The following is a 16,902-nucleotide window of genomic DNA, read 5'->3' as shown; positions in this document are numbered from 1 at the left end:
GATTACATTGATCCCAGTATTTGACCAAGTATGCAGCTACTTTTGATTCTCACGTGCAACCTCTTTGCTTACGTTACAGATTATCATTGCTATTTCCCCTTACCCTAAGAAAACGATAAACAATGACGCTTATGCTTTTTGTCAATGACATTAAGTGTTGTATGTGAGAAAAAGATTGTAAGATTATTTGAAACGATATAAAAACTTTTTGTCTCTTGTTTCGAGTATCAGTTGTTGAATGGGATATAGTAATATTTCTGATAAATGTGAAGTTTCGGAGTAAGCCCCCATCCCGTAACTTTTTGTAAAAATCTTTTGAATTTTTGCTTAAAAAAGAGAGATTGTAACTCTCTCTATCTCTCTTTCTCCACACCCCTGAAAAAATTTACAAAATGTCATGATTTGTTTGCCTATTTCATCTCAGAATACGCAACTGGACGTTTTGTTTTTTAATTTTAAAAAATTCAAACAACACTTCTACATATTTATATACGTTTTTCGATTCTAAAAATAATATGTAAAAGAAATATTACCACTCGGATATTTTTTCGGCACATTTTGAATCTGTAAATGTTTAAAAGAAAAATCTGAAAACTGGTTTTGCTTTTTTTAATGTATAATGAAAAACATTACTGAGAACTTCATGACCTATTACGGTCGGTTGCACACTCTCAGACGCAAAAGAGGAGAATGGAAATGAACAAATTAAAATTTTCAATTTTTATTTTTCTGTCTGCAGAAGCATAATCTCCAATGTTTAAAACATAGATATCCGAGTATATATATATATATAAAAAAAAAGGGGGATAAAAGTTACGTGATGGTGGTGCTTATTCCGAAACTCTGCATTGATGAAATTATGTTTTCAACATTTATTCACTTAGTTTCGAAAATATATATTCCTATCATTCGATAACGTTAACCGCTTTCAGACATTTTGAGAATTACTAAATTATAAATTCATTTAGTTTTAAAACCTAGTTTTTAATCGTCTACATGCTTCAAAAGTCTCCTTGCACCCTTATTCCTTCTGGTTTTGCGAGGCGGACAAAATGTTTATAAAAATTACAGACAAGAATTACTTATTCTGATAAAATAAAGAAGAGATAAAGTAAAGAATAAGCTACAACAAAACTACGAAATTGTATATCATTAACCAATTTATGTCGGGAAAACCGTAAAAATGAAATCAGGAAAAAAGAATAATAGTAATTTTAAAAATACAGTGATGGAATCAAAAGTAAACACTGCTAAAGGAGTAAAAGGAGTGTTGAGTAACAAGAAGTGGCCTACATATCTGTAATTAGAACGAAAAGGTGGGAAGGGAAGGGAAGGGAAGGAATGTGAGAGGAAGTAACATGGAGGGGGGGGGAGATTTGGAGAATAGGAGAAAAACAGAAGGGTTAAGAAAAGAAAAAAGTCAGTGAAATTTAACTGAGAAAAATAATGAGGAAAGCGGCGGAGAGAACATGAGAAATCGATGAAGAACAAGGAAATAAATGTGAAAATGAGAGAGAGAGAGAGAGAGAAGAAAAACAACAGAAAGAAAGAAGGTGAGAGCGAGGGAGTGAGAGAATAAGGTGAAACCATTTAAGAACTAAGTAGCGAAAGAAACCGTATTTAAAGAAGAGTAAATTTATACACATATACATGCATAAACATACGTGTGCGTGGATGGAATAGGTAATGAGGGAGAATGAGAGAAAAAAGTAAACAAAAAAGAACAAACGAATGAAAGAAGGAATATGAGAGAAAAGTAAAAATACATTTAAAAGATTTTAAAAGCGAAATAAAAAAGCAAACAAATTAAAAAGAGAAAGAAAGGCTAATTAATGACTGTAGAAGGGAGATAACCGTGTCTGTCGATTAGTGCTCGTCTCTCGCTTTCACCTTAACGCGATAGACGGCGACATTGGAGTACCTTGCTTGTATCGTGTAATTGTTATCAGAATACAAACATTACCGGCATCGTTCGGTGTCCAGATGGAAGGAATCGGTCGGAGATTATAGATTACTCATACAACGACTACATTGAAATGTAAGAGATTTTTTTAAAAACAAATTCCTTAAACTATTCACTTCCCACTTTCCTTTCCAAAACAATAACAACAAAAAGTGTAAATCAGCTAAAACAACTTTCCAGTCAATATTTTTTCGCCTATATTTGTTTCTTAATTAGACTGGCAAGTTGGTTTGATATGTACATGCACACATTGTATATATATATATACACACACACACATACAACTTGTGTATTTATACGCAATGTTTATATTAAGGGTTTTGATGAATATTTTAATGAAAAAATATTGTGCTATTTTTCTCAGTGTTATTGTTGTTAATTAATAATTGTTAGATAAATCATTATCGTTTTTCTTAGTTGCATCTTTATTTTCATTTCACTGACAGAAGCCGGGTGCTTTTGTTATTGTTGTGGTTTTTTTCTATTTGCTGCCTAAAAATATTGGTGTCTAGTGTGATTTACGGAAGAGAAGAAAGGATAAAAATTGTTACATAAAAAGAGATAAAAGTTTATACGGAAAAAACATGATATGGCGATAAAGATGAAAATGCTGTATTGGTGCAGCTCTACATGAAGAGTAGAGTGTTTGAACAGGGGAGTGTTTGGAGTGTCAGTGACAAGGAGACACAGACGACTGGCTAGACGATGCGAACTAATGGAACCAGACAGAAAAGGATGGGGAGTAGGAAAGAAGTAATCGCTTGCGCTGTTTCCACTATCTTTGGACATACTGCTTCAGGCAGCATGGAAACAACTATCCTGCTCTATTTCACTCTTCGATCCTAATCGCTGGTCATTTTATGGTTAGCTTAAAGAACTCTAGCACCTCCAAGCACCTATATTTAAAAGAACACGATATTTAATCGATTCATCTTGTATCAACCCAAGCGACCGGTATTCGCTGCTTATTTGCACGCTAAATGAATCTCTTTGAGTCAAATGTGAGTTGTTTTAAAATATTTGTTTATTATGCATTCGACAAATTTTTGAATGGGAGTGGAGATAGGGTGGGGGAATAATCAGTTAATGTGACACCAGTATGTGTTACTATTACATTGCATTATTGATCCTTGGTGAGTTAAAAGTTAAACATAATTCCGCTAAAATTTGAACTATGAGCTGTCTTAATATACGACAATGAATTTTTTTAAATCTTAGTATTATTAGTAATGATTTTTTTTTTAAATATAGACACGTTGCCTTCTTAACTGAGTTGGGTTTTAAGAAAATAAGTTATCATTGTTGTTTAGCCCTTAGCAAGTCGCGAGAGCACGTAGAGGCAACCTTATCATCAGTTCTATTTGGTAATGGTTTCTAACATTGGCACATGGTTACACATTTTTGCAACAGAACACAGCTTATTGAAATGTTTTGTTGATACTTGATAATTCTGGGAGGCTGAGCGACAAAATTGATCAAAATTACATGATAATATAATAATAATAATTTCCATGAAAACGATTGTTTCTTTTATGTAAAGAAGAATAACAATTTTTTTCTTCATATACAATGTGCCTCCTGTTTATAGTGTGGATAAAGTAAGACGTCACAACTTCCAATAGAGTAATTTATTGCTATCTAACTGAAGCGACATGACCCACCGGGAAATGAAACCGGCGCTGCCAACTTTCTCTTGCCTCCAAATGGTTAACAATAATGAGCATCTGTGTATGAGTACTGTTTTACTCTCTATCTCTCACTTTAACTCACACGCACACACAAATGTGTGCATTTGCATTTATTATTTTTCTATTGATTAAAAAGAAAAAAAATGAGGATAATGACAATAATTAAAAAAACACAATGATGATTGCTCGTCTTTTCATTCTAAATCGTCTCGTCAGTTCACCCGGATTGTTAATTCTTAAATGTTAACTATTGCTTGCCTTGCAGGCCAAAGTCTCATACATATGGTTCCTTTTTGATGCCCTTCCTGTTGCCAACCCTTATAAGTTACTTTTTACAATATGCATGGACAGTATGTATCAGGATGCACACAGTGTTCTTAAAATTTAAATATAACAACTTTAAAAATTATTAAATCCCCCCCCCCCCCCAAAAAAAAAATTCATCATAAACAGAAAGAACGACAGTGATTTCGAAGTCTCGGCGAAGGTGGTTTGTCAAACTGAAAGTGTAAGAGTTAAGAGCTTATAAAACCAATGAATGTAGTAAGTACAAAATGCCTCTGGAATTAACAAAGAGAATAACTGAGATATATTCTAAGTTCTAGATGTAAAGAAATTCGAACAGTTTGAGTGGATGATTGAGTAAATTTTCAATATCCAAAGACTGGAAGAATGAGAAATACCATTACAGCATTAGTATTCATTCAGTAAAAAATTAAATATTAACCTCCAACAAGGTATAGAGAAATTACATAATGAAGTAAACTGAAGACAACTAAACTCTAGCATGTACAGAGGTAAATAGGAACGAAAGCTTCGTGGAAACTGGAGAGCTACATCTACAGGCAAATTACCAATTAAGATAGCATAATAATAATAATAATAATAATAATAATAAAATGGAAAATCAAGGAGATTCATGTACTCTGGATAGTTGATATGCAATATAAGGGAGATAATTGAGGTCCGATTCCTGCAACTCGAACGAAGTAAAAAAAATGATAAGGACTATATGAAGAATAATAAGTTTGCATAGGGTTTAAGATAACAATAGGTAATATTAGACAGGTAAAAATTTAGTATAGGTGTCCTCAAATATAATATATACATACTTTTCACAATCATATACATTTCTCTGTGTATATGTAATATATAAATTGTTTTAACGTCTATTTTTCTATGCTCCCATGGATTGGACAAAGTTGGTTGAAAGAGAATTTTTATGGGTGGATGCTCTTCCTGATACCAGCTTCTAAGTAACGTAATATTTCCCCATGGTCTGACATGTTTTACAGAAGATACATAATGTATTTATATGAATGTATACACATATGTCAATATCTGTGTATATATGCATACTTATATGTATATATTTGTGTATGTTATTTCATATGTATAAAAGAGTAAAGACCTACGTCATGGGTTTGTGCCTGGAAAGTTCCTCTCTGAGGCACAATCCAGGCAAAGTTATTTTGTGGAAGACCAGCAGTTGCTCATGCATATCAGTCTCTCCTCTCCATGCTACTAATGCTGTCCAAAGGAAAGGCAAAAGCCAATGCAGCTTGGCACCAATGACATTGCAACTCATTTCTGCTGCTAAATGAACTGGAGCAACATGAAATAGAGTATCTTGCTCAAGAACACAACATACAGCCAAGTCTGGAAATCGATGTTAAACCTCATGACGGGCCATACACCACCACTTTATATATGTACATATATGTGTATATATATATATATAATATATATATACGACAGCCTCCTTCAATTTCATTCTACCAAATCCACTCACAAGGCTTTGGTTGGCTTGAGGCTATAGTAGAAGACGCTTGCCTAAGGTGCCATGCAGTTTAACTGAACCCAGAACCATGTGGTTGGTAAGCAAGCTACTTACCTCTCAGCCATTCCTGTGCCTATTTATATAGATATATTTATTACATCAAAAGTCTATATTGAGTTCTGTATCAGACAATGTTTGCATTACATAAGATATATTTCAATATCTTACAACTCTTAAGGCAGCAGCTGACAGAATTGTTAGCACACCAGGCAAAATGTTAGACAGCATTTTGTCCATGTTTACATTCTGGGTTCAAATTCTGCTGAGGTTGACTTTACCTTTCATCTTTTTGGGTTTGATAAAAGAACACGCACTTGAAAATTGGGGTTGATGTAATTGATTTACTCCTCCCCTGAAATTGTTGGTCTTGTGCCAAAATTTGAAATAGATATTTTACAACTCTTACTTTACAAAATGTGTATCTGTATGTCTGTGTGTGTCTATATATATATATATATGTGTGTGTGTATATATATATATATATATATATATATACTCACTGTTGTGTGGTTAAGAATTTCACATAAGAATCATATTGTTTCAGGTTCAACTTCACTGTGTAATACCTTGTGCAAGTGTCTTCTACTATTGGCCCAAAAGCTGATCAAAGCCTTCGGAATGAATTTTGTAGATTGAAACTGTAAGAAACTCATCGTGTGTGTGTGTGTATACATACATAAACACATACATTATACACACTCATAGAAATATGTTCTAGTTAACTATTTAAAAAGATTTTCTTTTTTGAAAAACAGAATGTCTTTGAATCTTTTGGAAAGAAGTTTTCTTTCAAAAAAATTCTTTTTAAATAGTTAAAAACATCTTTCTTTAAGTATTGTGACTGTCACATATTTTTTCAAAACCTTGTGTGTGTGTGTATATTTTTATATATGTATGTATATATATATATATATATATATATTTGTATCTCCTTATCTTGGCATCATGTGATAGTACCATACAAGGGGTGTTCTTTGTTTTCAGTGTTCTGTGAAAACATGTCTGGATATAGGAAATTATAACCTTGCTTGGAAGCTGGTAAAGGTTAATAGGAAGGACATCTGGCTGTAGAAAATCTACCTTGACAAATTCCATCTGATTCATGCAAGCATTTAAAAAGTGGCTGTTAAAACTATGATGATGATGATGATACACAACAAGCTTCCATTCAGTTTATGTCTATTAATTCCATTCACAAAGCATTAGCGGACTTCAGGTTAGAGAAGAAGAGGCTTGTTCAAGTTGCCATGAAGTAGGACTAAATCTGAAACCATGTTGTTGGTAGATGAACCACTCAACTCTGCAGCCATGCCTATGCCTATATGTATGTGCATGTGTAGCTTTGTGACTTGGGTGTTGGCTGTATATCATATGTTGAATTTCTGGACTGAGCAAGGCATTTCATTTGACATTGCCTCTGTCTACTTGGCTAAAATGAGTATCAATCATGTATTGATGCATCATTCTCTCCCTCTGGCTGTTAGATTCTGGATATTTAACTGGGTCAATGGTGGGAAGTTGAGAGCATGTCTATATATGTTTGCAACTATGTAGACACCTAAAACAATTAATAGTAAGTTTGGTTTATACTACTAAGTAATCTTTAATTCTGAGTGATGGCTTCATTTTAAATATTTCAATATATATATATATTGGCCTTTGTGCCAGTGGCATGTAAAAAGCACCATCCGATCGTGGCCATTGCCAGCCTCGCCTGGCCTCCGTGCTGGTGGCATGTAAAAAGCACCATCCGATCGTGGTCGTTTGCCAGCCTCGTCTGGCACCTGTACTGGTGGCACGTAAAAAGCACCCACTACACTCATGGAGTGGTTGGCATTAGGAAGGGCATCCAGCTGTAGAAACATTGCCAGATCAGACTGGGCCTGGTGCAGCCTTCTGGCTTCCCAGACTCGAGTTGAACCGTCCAACTCATGCCAGCATGGAAAGCGGATGCTAAATGATGATGATGATATATATATATATATATATATATATATATATATATATATATATATATAAAAGTACTGAATACAGTATAGTGTTATACAGGAATATATATTAGCTGAAACATGGTTTAATTCAATCAATCACAAGCAACTGATTTTGATGACGAATTACAATACCATTTCCTGTACTGCCATTTAATATAATTTTTATTAAATATTTTTTTTTTATTCACCAGTGGGTCTATTTTGAGGTTCATGAGAAAGAATGTGCAATTATGTTGTCAGTATTAAATAAATTTATTTCTGTTGTTGAGGATTGGTGTAGGGTGGCAATAATTAGGACCACAAGATTTTAATTCATTATTAAATGCTGGAACCTTATCTAGTCTTTTCCAAGAAATACTGTTGAATTATCTTTCCTCTTCTGATTTCCCACTGTATTTTGGAAGTCATGTGATGTTATTTTAGTGATATGGAATGAGCTATATTGTGCTAGGGTATGTTATCTTTGAAGGAGTGCTCTACGAGTACTATATAGCTTGTTGACATAATATTAGTGGGGACCTCAGTATGGTATACAATATATTTTTCTAAACATTTACCTTTTAGAGGCAAAACTTTATATTTTGGCAAAAGCATATTATTGCCTTTTGAATTGTGTTTGTTTGCAGTAGGACTCTTGATGTCCCTTAACATATTTCACCTTTGCTGTTCTTGAGCAACTGGAAATTATCTTCTAATCAAGAAGAGAAAATATTTTACAATACATTTTAATCATTATATTGTGGGTTATATTATATTTCTCCTAGTATTTGTAGAGTTTTTTTTTTCTATTTTATGCTTTTGGTTGGAAGGATATAACTTTTACAGAGACTGGTCTATTTGATGTGGCTGATGTTCAGTTCAAACAGAAGTAAGTTGATACTAATTGGAACAGCATGTGTAGGTTGGAAATTCCAAAAGGTTGATGTATTGGGAGAAAAAGATTGAAAATAGTGGTTATTACAGGACCTGGAAGAGGAAACTGAATAGATGATGAGAGGCAGAGAAATGGGCATGATGAGTGTTCATGGGTTGAGGTGGCAAATAACTAGCTAACTCTAAAAGGCTAGGCTGTTATAGTTGTGGTAGAAGAATTAGGGCAAAGAAACTACATCATTGCTCTGACTGTTGCAGTGTGTTGGTGAAAAAGTTTTTATGCTAATTTGTTTGATGTATTTCATTTGGGTGCAGTCAGTAATATCTCTGTGTGTAACAGCAGCACCATTCTCTATGGCGGGGAGGGAGTTTTCCATTGCAATTTTTATTTGAGCCTCTTTGAGAGATGTTTGGAGCTTGGGTATTTTCATGGTCTGAAAAGTACAACTACTCTTTGGAAAGATTTTACTATGCTTTGACTGAAATTGCTAGGAAATATCATCAATGACTGTGTAGCATAGTAGTTGTGATTTTAAAGGCTTTTGTTATGTCTTGCTTACGACAAGGGGAAGTGAACCAGAAGACTGTTTCTATGGTACATGCATTGATTGTCATTTTGTGTAGTTGAAGAAGATTAAACTGTGTCTATGTTTCTGAAGTTTCTGCTGTTACTTGTTTGTAGTAAATACTAATTTTTCTGAATATTGGCTGTGGATTAGTGCATCATTTTCTACTCTGTAGCATAATGAATAGCAATTTATGTCAAAGATTCTGGGGTTACTTGAATGTGCAATGAATGCACATGCAACTCTCCTTCATTTTCATCTTCTGTGAAAACCTGTTGGGCCATGGGGGAAATATTATCTTACTTGGAAATAGGTGAAGGTTGGTGATAGGCTTCTTCTTGTTGAAAATCTGCCTCAAAAAATTCTGTCCAACTCAGGCAAGCATGGAAAAAGTGCAGATTAACATGATGACAATGATTATCACACGCACATGTATGCAAATAATCACTTTTAGAAGAATTGAAACTATAGTGTGGATTTTCTTGACTATATTTTCTATATTCCACACTACATTTCAGTCACTCTCCCTGCCCCCAAATCTTAACTGTGTTCAGGTTCTATGTCTATAAATGGCTGAGTGGATAGAATTCACATTGTTACCTCATTATCTTGAGTTCTATTTCACTGCGTGCCACCTTCGGCAAGTGACTTCTACTGTAGCCTTGAGCTGACTAGCACTTTGCATATAGAATTAATAAACAAAAACTCTATGGAAGCTTTAGATTCTATTTTATCTGATACACACACACACACATGTATATATGTATGTATGTGATTGTTTACATTTTGTGTCCTTACATGAAAACATTAATGAAAAAGAAAAAAAGAAATGGTGACATGTTAGCATTCTCTGTCAACAGAATGTCCTCCAGGTCTGCACTTTGAAAGATAAATGGAATTTTTAAGGAATGCCCTTCCTTGAAAAGCAGATAAGGATTAGCAATAGGAAAAAACTCAACTGCAAAAAAGAAACAAAAAATTTCAACCCAAACTAGCATGGGAAAACGACAAACTAGCTGTATACACACACACACACACACACACATTCTCTTGTTACTGCTTTGGTAAGTATGATAAAATCTATGCTTTAGGGAAAATGTAAGAAGGTAAAAAAATATCATGGATTGGCTCCCATGCTGGCGGCATGTAAAAAGCACCATTCGAGCGTGATCATTTCCAGCATTGCCTTACCGGCACATGTGCCGGTGATGCATGAAAAACAACATAAGCACCATTCGAGCGTGATCATTTCAAGTGATGCATGAAAAACAACATTCAAGTGAAGTCGTTGCCAGTGCCACTGGACTGGCTCCCGTGCAAGTAGCATATAAAAACACCTTTTGAGTGTGGTCATTGCCAGAACTGCCTGACTGGTCCTCGTGCCAGTGTCACGTAAAAGCACCCACTACACTCTCGGAGTGGTTGGCATTAGGAAGGGCATCCAACTGTGGAAACATTGCCAGATCAGATTGAGCCTGGTGCAGCTTTCTGGCTCACCAGTCCTCAGTCAAACCGTCCAACCCATGCCAGCATGGAAAGCAGATGTTAAATGACAATGATGATGATGCTGTTTCTTGTGTTTGCTGCTCTTGAAATAATATTATTTATTGAGCAGATGTTGTTTTCTATTCATCACATGATGTAGTGGTTTGTTTCTGGTACTGTCATTTATTACTCATCCCTAGCCAAGCTGTAGCATCATATATTTCTTATAGTGATTGAAACACACAAAAATACATATCCAATATGAATCATGAGATTACTTTTTAGAGAGGAAGTTATCCTCAGACTGGAGATCTAACCAGAATACTCACAGCAAGAGGCACTAAGAGACCAGGTGATAGTTTTAAGCATTAAAAAACAGGAGCAGTCTCTCTTATGGTCTTTCATGTCATTCCATTTATTGAATTTCCTTTGCAAGACTTTGTTTTACCTGAAGCTGTGGGAGCAGGTATGTCTGAGATGGGAGATGCTATGCACTGGAATTGAACTTGAACCATGTAGTTGTGAGGGGAATATTTTAACCTTACAGTTATGCCTGCTCCCCTAATTCTAATCTCAGAATCAATAAAGTGTATACCAGACATATACTAAGGTAAATTGGTCCCTTGGTAGTGTGAGGAATGTTTATTAGTGAAATGTCAGGATTGACAGAATGAGGGATGAAATATCTTGTACTCTTTAGCTATGTTACTTCATGTTTTGAATTGAAACTTGCTAGGCTTGATTTTTGCATTTTATCCTTTTAGAGTTGGTAAAATAGCAGCCAAATAATTGTGAGTTGATTAAATTGATAACTATTGAATATGTATCCTTGTAGTAAAACAGATCACTATCATTCTTTATTTTTCAAGTAGGATTGGCTTTTATCCCTCTGGGATCATTAAAATAAGTACTTGGAGTCAACTGAAGCTATTATTCTTACTCTTCGTTATGCGTTACATATTGGTAGCCTTGTGCCAACTGTTTAAGAAATGACAATTATGTTTTGAAGTGGTAGATTGTCTTGTGTATGGCTCTTCTTTCCAAGTACCATCTTCTTGAGGTTGCCTCTACTCTCTACTCCTCAATGAAAGTCAATTAAATGACTACTAGTGATATAATACATTAGAACCAAAAATAAAGTTTATGTAATGTTGATAAGTTTTACTTGTGTTTTTAATAAGATGATAAGTTTTGTGTTTTACTTGTGTTAGAATTTTCTCTCCTCGCAACAATTCAACCTTATCAACATTCCCCAAATTCTCTTTTGCATTAATTGTCAAAACAGACTCTCACCAGATTACTCAGATTGCATACTTTACTCTACAGGAGACTTGCTTGATTCTAGCTGGAAGTTTCAGTTTTAAATTGAAAGTAAATAGAAGTTTAATTTATAAAAGTAATAAAAGACTTGCTTGTTTGTTTATTTATCTTATGTCTGCTTTCCTATGTTGGCATGAGTTCGACTGGTACTTATTCCAAGGTAGTATTTTTACAATCAGATGCTTTTCCTATTGCCAACTCTTTTCTGTTTTCCATGTGAGTTTTTTATTCCACCACTTTGATAATGAAGCTATAAGATGTAATGTTCACTGGAAATGTAAACATGTCTACTGCTTTGTTTTCCTTCACACAAGTCTTATGTGAGACATGGAAATGCTAATTGTCATGCACACACTCACATGTATATGCATGTGTGTGTGTGTGTGTATATGTATATATACACACACACATATATATATATATATATATATATATATATATATATATAAAATAATATTAGGGAGTATAACTCCAAACTTACAGGGAAAAATTCAATTTAGTATTAAATCAAATTTCACAATATAAATATATAATATATATAAATTAGAGAAAAACCACTATTATGTAATTCAAACAATGATAGACATAAACCAAATCATAAAAAATATATTATAAAACATAGAACTAGATCACAAAAAGTTAAAAAAAAAAAAACAATATATAATAAGTAAAAAGACTACGTATGTATATATTATATATTGTTTATTCAATTTTTTGTACTTTTTGTGATCTAGTTATATGTTTTATAATATATGTTTTTATGATTTGGTTTATGTCTATCACTGTTTGAATTATGTAATAGTGGGTTTTTTCTAATTTATGTACATATTATATATATATGTAGTATACGTATATATTAGAGTGTTACTCATCATCTGATGGGCTAACTTTGGAAGTATATTTATCTACTATAGGTAATATCAAGAAATATGGCATACATTTATTCTAAATTTTATTAAATTTCTTGTACATACAAAATGATGAAATGAACACACATTTTCAAAACAAAAATATTTATTAGTTATCTGCTCCCTCTTCCTCCTTTATCTCTATGATTCTTTCTTACTGTATATGTGTATAGTATTCCTTTACTCATTGCCTACCACCAAGCCTAGTGTGTGCACCCCTCCTACACTTGTTGTGTTAACTCTGTATCTCTCTTTTACTTTTCTCCCCTCTCTCTATACCATGTAAAGCTTGACTTGAGAAATCAAATAGCCCACATTTTATATTGGTTATTAAATAGATACATACACACACAATAGGTCTCCCTGCAACTAACAAGGTATTGGTCAACCCGAGGGAAGCACTTGTCAAAGGAGTTGCACAGTAGGCCTGAATCTAAGGCCATGTGGTTGGAAAACAAACTTAACCACACAGCCATGCTTGCACCTATAAATCCTTACCCTTCCCTACAGACAGTAATTTTGTGCCTGCCTTGCCAGAAGTATCATTATATCTCTCCAGATGGCTATTGTTGGAATTATTTTGTAATGTTTAGACACGTGTGGTAGTTGTCTGATGTTATTGTTGCTTGCTCTCAGTGTATCTTGGACTACAGTCTGTCATGTGTCCTTTTTTGTGAGAAAAAAAAAAAGAAAAGAAAAAAAGAGGGTCGACTTGTAATTAAGTGTGACTTTGCTTCTGTTTCTATTGTGTTAAGCAACCAGGCATAAACAACCTCTTTTGAGAAGCAGGCTACATGAGTAATTGTTGATTGATTATCAGGCATGCTTAAAATATAATTTTCATGTGTGTACCATTCAGAAAGTAACGCATGACTGATGTAGAGGTTCCCTTTTAAACTCAAGTTTCATATTCTTTTCTACTCTAGGCACAAGGCCCGAAATTTTGTAGGATGGGGCCAGTCGATTAGATCGACTCCAGTACGCAACTGGTACTTAATTTATCGACCCCAGAAGGATGAAAGGCAAAGTCGACCTCGGCGGAATTTGACTCAAGTTTCATATTGTTTAAGCCTAGGTCAATATTAAGCGATCAGATCTAAGATTATAGATGTTATTGTCATGACCACCCTGTCAAAATGGTGTCTAGGATGACATTATTATTCTATGTCACCTTTCCTTTTCCAAAACATGTTGTGATTTGAGGAAGATTTGGCTGTTATTTCTTATGTCCGAATGGAGGGTGATTGTACAAATTGTGCTCACCAAGGTCAACTTAATGTTGCAAACTCCTTGATTTTATTATATAAGTGTTTGCGTTTAAACGTCTACACTTACATGATTTCGTTATGGAAGCTGCAATTTAAACCGTGTTGAAACAATGTGGTTTAGAGCACGATATTGTATTGAACTTAAAAATAAGGATTCCTTATTTATTTATCATCCTGTCCTCCATCCTTCCTCTCTTACTCTCTGTTCAACAATGACAAGTGATTAAGTGTGCCTGGAAAGCAAATAAAATTGAACAGAACAAAGAGACATTGCAGTTGAATGGCATCAACCATATCCACTGTTAACATTTCAGCGAGTGTATCTGTTGTTTCTTGTTTTGCTAGAAACGGCAACCAAACACTCAATCAAATTACACCGTTTTGTCTTATCAAAGAACATATCGAATAATGTGATCTGAAGTGCATTTTACACAGAGTAAAAGATGGGATTGTCATGGCTGGAATGCAATTGATCATAGGTCTGCTCTATTAAGACGTACTAAGGGTTAAAAAGCAACAAAAATAAGTAAATAGTGTATAAATAGACATTTAAGAAAACTGGAATATGGCTGGAAAAAAACAAAAAAAAAACAAGCAAAAAAGGTAGAATTAAAAACAAAAACATCTTATGGTAGAAGAATTTAGAAAATGAATCTGGCTGAAAGTTTCAGTTTTAAATTGAAAGTAAATAGAAGTTTACTTTATAAAAGGAATTAAAAACAGCAACGACTCCTACAGAATCTCACCATTTTCAAAGAATAACTAAACCAACGATATTTATTCAGAACCTATCACAGTTCTTTCTTCTTTCTTTCCTCTCACTGTGGCCTTTCTTTGAGAAACATTCAGAAATCTATCTCTAATGCCATTATCGGCATTTAACAAAAGAAAAGAATTTAACTCCCTTCCTCCCGTTTCCATTTTCTCTCTCTCTCTCCTCCTCTCATACCAACATTTCTTAATCTTGCTGCCTTCTCATTTTCTGCTTCTGTCATTCCTCTTCCCCTTACTGTCTGGTTCTTTGTGTATATATATGTTATTTTTATCTCTTTGCCGTGCTTACTTTCCTTCTTAGCACTCATTCTTATGTTTAGAACAAATATGTTATGAGACATGCTTTCGTTATATATTTATTGCTCAAATCCTTAATTTTCTCATTGGTTCAGTTCTTTAGTACAATTACCAAATTTCATAAGTAATCGTATTTTTCCATCCTTTTTTTTTTTCCTCTACAGCCTGCACACAATATAAAGAAAATTTTATGCATGAGTTCACACATGCATGCATGCACACACACAGACGCATACATGAATGATTACACACAATGCATTTTCAAGAGAGCTCCCCTATTTTACTGATGTGTAATTCCTTACCTTCTGAACCTCTTTCCTCTCCCTTATTTGTACCTATTGGCACAAGTTCATCCCTCTACATAGTTATCTTATTTCTCATTATCATCACCCTCTCTTATTTATTTATTTAGCTGCGTGTGAAAGTCAGCCCAGTTTGCCAGAAATCATCTCCCAATCCCTCGAAAGCTACTCCCTTCACACTCCCACCTCCGGCACATACTTTGTCACTACTCCCATCTCTATACTTTATAAGCACTAACAAAAGGAGAAAATTATTTTTTTTGTGTTTTTAAAAGCTATTGTCTGTATGTTTCTGTCTGTGCTGTTTATTGACAATAACCAATCAAAACGTACACAAACACTGCTAGCTACACACAAAGCAAAGGGCTGCTGTAGTTAAAAGTATTGTTGTTATGTGACTCAGAAATCAAATGTCGGTGTCTCCCTTTTGCATTTGTAATAAAGCATTGCAAGGTACAGAATTTGCTCCAGTTTGCAACTCCTAGCTCTGTCTAGAAACTAGTTATCTAATATAGGTTTTAAGATCATAAGAATTGGTATTAGGAAGAGCTCTTTTAATGTGAAACACCTGCACCAAAGTAAAGCTAGAGAAAAAAAAAAATTATCTGTGATATTCTTTTCTTAACTAGTAGAAGTGTGAAATTATTGAAACAGCAATGTAATGTGATGTAATTCTTGGATATGCTGAAAAAGTGTGTGTATATGTGTGTATACATGTCTGTATATGTATGTATACATACATACATATACACACACACATACATAGTATCAATTAGAGACAAATTTCGGGGTCGATAATATTTCTCATGAAAGCCAACATATATCTGAGCACAGAGGGTATATATAAGCCATTATAGATATGTGAACATATAGCATAAAAACATATATATACATATTATAGTGTAATTCCATGCCCAAATCAAAGTCAGATGGAGGATTGCATAAAGACATACAGACAAATCAAAAAGTCTCAAGCTGATGAGGTGACGATTCAAAATAATCCAAAATACAAAAGAATCTTACAGCTGTTTCCAGGAATATGCAAAGAAGTATGTAGGAAAATCCTTTTCATTTCAATAATCCACATTTCCTTCATCAGAGAATACACATGGATTCAGAATTTTAAATAAAGTTATAAAATCATTCATGATATTGTAAGAATATGTTTAAGGCGTCGAGTTGGCAGAAATGTTAGCACGCCGGGCAAAATGCTTAGCGGTATTTCGTCTGCCGCTACACTGAGTTCAAATTCTGCCGAGGTCAACTTTGCCTTTCATCCTTTCAGGGTCAATAAATTAAGTACCAGTTACGCACTGGGGTCGATATAATCAACTTAATCCCTTTGTCTGTCCTTGTTCGTCCCCTCTGTGTTTAGCCCCTTGTGAGCAATAAAGAAATAAGAATATGTTTAAGCTGTTGTAATTATATACAAGTATAAAATTTTCATAAATTCCTGGATTCCAGGTCATTGGACAAATGTTCATAGTGTACAACTAAAGTGTGTAGCTTAGAAGTACTGGGTTGACGTCCAGCGGGAACAGCTTTGTTTCATGGAGGAGGAAAGATCTTCTTTAGTACTTGGTTGTACAATGCTTTCCAATGTGTGTAGTAGTGGCGCGCGCACACA

General features: G+C 34.2%; 1 protein-coding gene across 4 annotated transcripts in view; it reads left to right on the top strand.

Moving 5' to 3' along the window:
- The first annotated feature begins 1,805 nt into the window (after positions 1 to 1,805).
- LOC115209839 (putative homeodomain transcription factor 2) overlaps positions 1,806 to 16,902 on the top strand; it is an 89,015-nt gene continuing 73,918 nt past the window's right edge. For 2 of the 4 annotated variants that reach the window (XM_036501377.1, XM_029778404.2), the window contains exon 1: positions 1,808 to 2,038. The gene's annotated coding sequence lies outside the window, so the exon portion shown is untranslated. Of the gene's footprint in view, positions 2,039 to 2,600; positions 2,965 to 16,902 lie in introns of those variants that run through there. The other 2 variants (XM_029778407.2, XM_029778405.2) reach the window with 2 other exon arrangements.

The sequence above is a fragment of the Octopus sinensis genome, linkage group LG3, assembly GCF_006345805.1.
Source record: "Octopus sinensis linkage group LG3, ASM634580v1, whole genome shotgun sequence".
NCBI lineage: Eukaryota > Metazoa > Mollusca > Cephalopoda > Octopoda > Octopodidae > Octopus > Octopus sinensis.
This window is presented reverse-complemented; position numbering and strand designations above follow the sequence as displayed.